Raw genomic sequence first — 5778 nt, 5'->3', positions numbered from 1 at the left:
GATTGAGGAGGTGGTAAATTATCAATTAAATCCACTTTGACTCTATCTACCTTAATTCCCTCCTTGGATATTACATGGCCTAAAACAATACCAGATTTAACCATAAAATGGCATTTCTCCCAATTCAAAACCAAATTCTTAGATATGTACCTTTTCAAAACTAGGGAAAGATGATGAAGACATTCAGAATAGGAATTCCCATAAATTGAAAAGTCATCCATAAATACTTCTAAGAATTTTTCGACCATGTCAGAAAAATGCTCATTATGCATCATTGGAACGTAACAGGGGCATTACAAAACCCAAAGGGCATATGCCTGTAAGCAAATGTTCCATATGGGCATGTAAAAGTGGTCTTATGTTGGTCCTCTAAAGCAATTGGGATTTGGTTATAGCCAGAATATCCATCAACAAAACAATAGTATTCATGTACAGCTAACCTCTCTAACATCTGATCAATGAATGGCAATGGAAAGTGGTCCTTCCAGGTTGCCTCGTTAAGTTTCCTGTAGTCTATGCACACTCTCCACCCTGATTGGACACGGGTTGGAATTAGTTCATTATTGGCATTGAGAACTACAGTCACCCCAGACTTCTTAGGCACTACGTGAACTGGGCTTACCCATTGGCTGTCAGAAATAGGATAAATTATTCCATGATCCAAGCACTTTAGGATCTCTTTCTTAATGGCTTCCATCATCACTGGATTAGTTCTTCTTTGGATTTCCATGGATGGTTTGGAATCCTTTATAAGATGTATATGATGTTGCACAATGGAAGGGCTTATACCCTTGATATCAGCCATGGTCCAACCTAGGGCTTCCTTATTATCTTTTAACACTTTAAATAACTCCTCTTCTTTGCTAGAAGTCAAATTTGAAGAAATTATTACAGGAAGAGTCTGATCAGGCCCTAGGAAAGCATACCTCAAATTAGATGGCAACTCCTTAAGATCTAGCTTAGGGGGCTCAACTATGGAGGGTTTGGGAATGGAATTGGAAAGGGGTCCTAAGGGCTCCACAAGTGTGTGAAGACTCAAGACTTCAGAAAAGAAATTTTCACTATCATCATCCAACTCATCCATACACTCTTAGAATTCTGAATCAAAATCAATATCAAAGTTGGTAACTAAATCATCAAAAAAATCCATAAAATCCTCAAGCATATTGATCTCTTCTTCCATATGTGATTGCTTGTCAATCCTAAACATGTTAAACTCAACAGTTTAGTTACCAAAAGATAATCTTAGGAAACCATTTCAGCAATTGATTACTGCATTACTGGTAGCCAAGAATGGTCTTCCTAGAATTATTGGGATCTCATCCTTGGTTGAAAAGGGCTTAGTATCTAACACAATGAAATCAACAGGGAAAATAAATTCTCTCACCTTTAGTAAGACATCCTCAACCATCCATTTAGGAATCTTAACAGACCTATCTGCCAACTGAAGAGTAGTTCTAGTGGCTTTCAATTATCCTAATCCTAGTTGCTTGTACACATGGTAAGGTAAAAGATTCACACTTGTGCCAAGGTCAAGTAAGGCATGCTCAATGTAAGTGTTGCCTATGACACAAGATATGGTAGGGCTCCATGTATCCTTATACTTGGCTGCTATAGGCTGAGTAATTATGGAACTAATGTTACCTGCCAAGAACGCCTTTTTGGGCACACTAGTGATACGTTTGTGAGTGCACAAATCTTTCAGTACCTTTGCATAGGCGGGGATCTGGGATATGGCATCCAAAAGGGGGATATTCACTTCTACCTTTTTGAAGACTTCTAAAATTTTGTCCATGGAAGCAGTCTTCCTTTTGTTTACCAAGCAATTAGGAAATAGGACAGGATAAACATAAGGACTGTTAGGGATTTGCCCCTGTTCAAAAGAATCATTTTTTGTTTCCTCAACCAAATCATTTTTAGTTTCAAAAAAATCTTTAGGTTCATTAGACGAACCTGAAACAAGAGGCACACTTGTGTCCTCAACTGAAGGAGAGTTAACATGAGTAATAGATAAGGAAGATTTAAGAACGCTCTGTTGGTAGTCTCTACCACTCCTAAGGGCATAAACAACATTACATTGGTTAGAGGGCCCTTGTTGGTTTGACCTTGTACTATATTCAATGGTATATTAGTTGATGTTTGTGAACTAACAGGCTGATGATGCCTAGGGTTAGGCTCTGGTTGACTGGGTAAAGTTCTTTTCTCCCTGTCACGCATAATTGGGACAACTTGAGTGAGTTTTCTCGTAAGATTTTGATGGCTTGTCATGAGGAGGGCCATATTTTTTTCCAAGTCACTTATTCTACTTACCTCTCCAGTGTTGGTAAACCCAGGGGGTTGCTGATAAGATGATAGGAGAGGGGTCCTAGGAAAACTAGCCTGAGGTCCTACATTTGACCTAGGAAAAGTATTTTGGAAAAAAGATTGTTGTGCAAAGGGAGGCCTTTGGAGTCCAGGTTGACCTTGATTGTGGAAATTGGAAGGCCCTGCTTGGTTGCCTTGATTCCAAGAGAAATTTGGGTGATTTCTCCATCCTAGATTTTAGGTATTACTATATGGATTATTCTGGTATAATGCATTAACACTACCATTAGAAGTGCCCCCAAAGGTGTTGGGGCATTCTTCTAGGAGATGTCCAGGGGACTGGCACCAAGCACAAATCTTAACCAAATTGACTAATGATGGCTCTCTAGGAACAATAGCCTCAATTCTCTTTATTAGGCTATCCAAATAGGCTTCCTTGGCTACTGTTCCATCCACAAAATATCCTTTTCCTCCTATGGTTCTTTCACTCTCTTGGGTTGATTCCCACTCACGGGTTTTGTCAGCTAAGTCAAGTAAGAATTCCCATGCCTTTCCTTCATCTGTAAAGGATGTGAATCCCTCAGGGCAGATAGACTCTATCATTTGTTTAGTTGGGTAATCAATACCCTCATAAATTATTTGACATAAATGCCATAGGTCTAGGCCATGGTGAGGGCATTCTTGGAGTAGATCCTTGAATCTCTCCATAAGTTTGGAAAATGACTCACTAGGCTTTTGCCTAAACTGAAGGATATCACTTCTAAGTTTATTGGTCTTGTGAGTTGGGAAAAACTTCTTAAGGAAGACAACTATGAACTGTTCCCATGAGGTTATAGAATTTGTGGGTAACCCATACAACCACTTCTTAGCTTGGTCTTTCAATGCAAAAGTGATAAACCTAAGCTTAACAACATCATCAGAAAGCTGTTGGATCTTAATTAGAACACATACCTTTTCAAATTCCCTTAGAAATAGGTATGCATCCTCAGAGGTCAACCCATGGAAGTGGGACAACATAGTGATGTATTGAGATTTGAGTTCAAAATTATTGCTCTAGGCTTGTGGCAGAACTATGCAGGAAGGTTGGGCTGTTCTAGCAGGGTAGAACCTATCTTTCAGAGATTTAGGTGAAGGGTTTTGCTGTTGGTCTCCCATATTGAAGGGTTTTAAAGAGAGCAAACGTATATGGTCACTACTTGTTGGATCTCTTCTTTCTAACCGATTCTTAGTATTACGTACCCACCAAACACTCATGCAACATAAAATTACCCACAACTAAAGTAAGACAAGAACAAAAGAATGGATAGTAAAACTTTTTTTTAATGATTTTTTTTAAATTTTTTTTTGGCTTTTTGGGAGCTTACCAGCAGGGATCCAGGGTTGCTCAGGTCAATTCTTGAGGTACTGCTACAGGGCAAAACCTGTTTTTATCATACTGTGAGGCATGGCGACCTCCACTGATACAACTATTATTGCAAGTTGTTCTTCTCAGGAATTCAATAAAAGAAAAGGAAAAATATAAAACAAAGCAAACAAAATACTCCAATTTACCAAAAGAAAGTGAAAAATAACATAGAATTGTCTCCCCAGCAACGGCGCCAAAAACTTGTTTGAGATTTAAAATGTAACTGCAAGCGTACGGATCAGTATAGCTACAGGTCAAACACAGGGAGAGCAGCCGCTTTATTTTTTTATTTCTTTTAATAATACGAAAGTGAACCGATTAATGGTTGTGATCTAATTCTAATTATCGTCCTAAACATATGTATCTAAAATAACGTCCTAACCATTCATCATCTAAGAATTTAAAGACGCAAGCCACGCAATTAAAATTAAATAAATAAATAACTGAAAATAAACAACCCACGCAATTAAAAATAAAGGAAAAAAAATACTAAAATAAAAAAAAAGTAAAAAAAAAAGGGAGAAAGCTAGAGAGAGACTCACAAGTAGGTTTCTCTACTTGGCCCTAGGGATGCATCATAATATGAGCTTCCCTACTTGACCAGAGAGTCACTCTTACAAGGGTTACTCTACTTGGTTTTAGGGAAAGGGAGACATTAAAATAAAAACAATAAATTGATGGTTCTATGGCTAGGGAGCAAAGCCAACACATACACTAGCCATGAACCTTGGGGGAAAGGGATAGCAATAATGTAACGACTGAAATTAAAATCCTAAATTAAGAAAGAAAGGGTAGTCAGAAGAGGGAATGAGAGGGGGGAGAGAAGACTACTGAAGGAGCCTACTTACTTGAACTTCAACCCTTGAACTGAAAACTTGATCGATTTGAGATACTACCAGTACTAAAAACCATATCTGAAATAAACCAAATCTGAAATTTCTAGTACTAAAGAAAACAATTCTTGAAAAAAAATTGCTTCACGGCTCGTGATCTTGTCACCTAGATCTAAGCCTAGAACTATAACTTAAAAAATTACAACTCAATTGCATAAATCATAAACATAAAAGGGCTGAATAAAAATAAAAGAGTACTTGGATTAATTGAAATAAAAAAAAAAACTATTACAAAAGTGATTGAAGAAAAGATAAAGAAGAACTAAAACTAAAGAGAGAACAAGAGAAAGAGAGAGCAACTAAAAAAACTAGAAGAAGAATGAATTGTCTCCCCTCCTCTTACATGAGTTGTATTTATAGGGAATGGGGAGGTAGGGTAACAATTTTCTCTTTCCTAAAAGAGAAAAATCCACAATTGATTGTGAGATCTTTTGAGACCAAAAGTGCTAAGATGGAGGAGAGAGAAGAGAGAAATAAACTTTAAGAAATTTCCTATAATTTTTGCTTATTTTCTTTCCCCCCCTTTTTTTTTTCTTAATTTATTTCTCTTCTTTTTCTCCCTCTAAGGGACGATTTCCTTCTTGCTTTGTGTGATTTGGACAATATTTTGGTGATGATGTGGAGGAGAGAGAAGATTTGGACAATCTTTATTTCTCCCTTTTTTTTCTTTCCTTTTTTTTTTTCTTCTCTTCTTGCTTCCACGATTTTCCTTGCTTCTAATTTGATGTGAAAATCCCCTCCATGCCCTTAGTGCTTTAAGTGAGTGAAAAACAGGAAATCTTCAACAAAATTCTCTAAAAAAAACAACCATGAGATTTGAACTTGAGACCTCTTAGTGAGCAAGGGAATTTTGTACACCATAGCTCATCAACTACACTAGGTAGTTGTTGTTACCAAAAACAAATCTTCAATCACTTAAGGATGTGGTCCATCGATCCTTGTTGGCATTTGGAGTATTCCTTGTACCTCTGAGACAATTGCAAATGGGCTGGTTCTGCATCTCGGTTCAGTTCTGATCCATTATTCTTTTTCTGGCCTGAAAAGAATAATCATTTGTACAGGTGACCAAACGAATGTGTACTTTTAATTGAACACGTCCATCTTGCTCAGAATTTCGTCCTCTTCGCAACCATGGAAATAAATAGGACCTCTTTACGTGTAAAATTGAAGATATAG

At 37.3% G+C, this 5778-nt stretch overlaps 1 non-coding gene across 1 annotated transcript; it reads left to right on the top strand.

Moving 5' to 3' along the window:
- Positions 1 to 2965: 2965 nt before the first annotated feature.
- On the top strand, positions 2966 to 3072 carry LOC122071217. The gene has a single exon (XR_006138106.1). It is a non-coding gene; the product is annotated as a small nucleolar RNA R71 (small nucleolar RNA).
- Positions 3073 to 5778: the final 2706 nt, after the last annotated feature.

This window comes from Macadamia integrifolia, unplaced genomic scaffold (genome assembly GCF_013358625.1).
Source record: "Macadamia integrifolia cultivar HAES 741 unplaced genomic scaffold, SCU_Mint_v3 scaffold_197A, whole genome shotgun sequence".
NCBI classification, from domain to species: Eukaryota; Viridiplantae; Streptophyta; class Magnoliopsida; order Proteales; family Proteaceae; genus Macadamia; species Macadamia integrifolia.
This window is presented reverse-complemented; position numbering and strand designations above follow the sequence as displayed.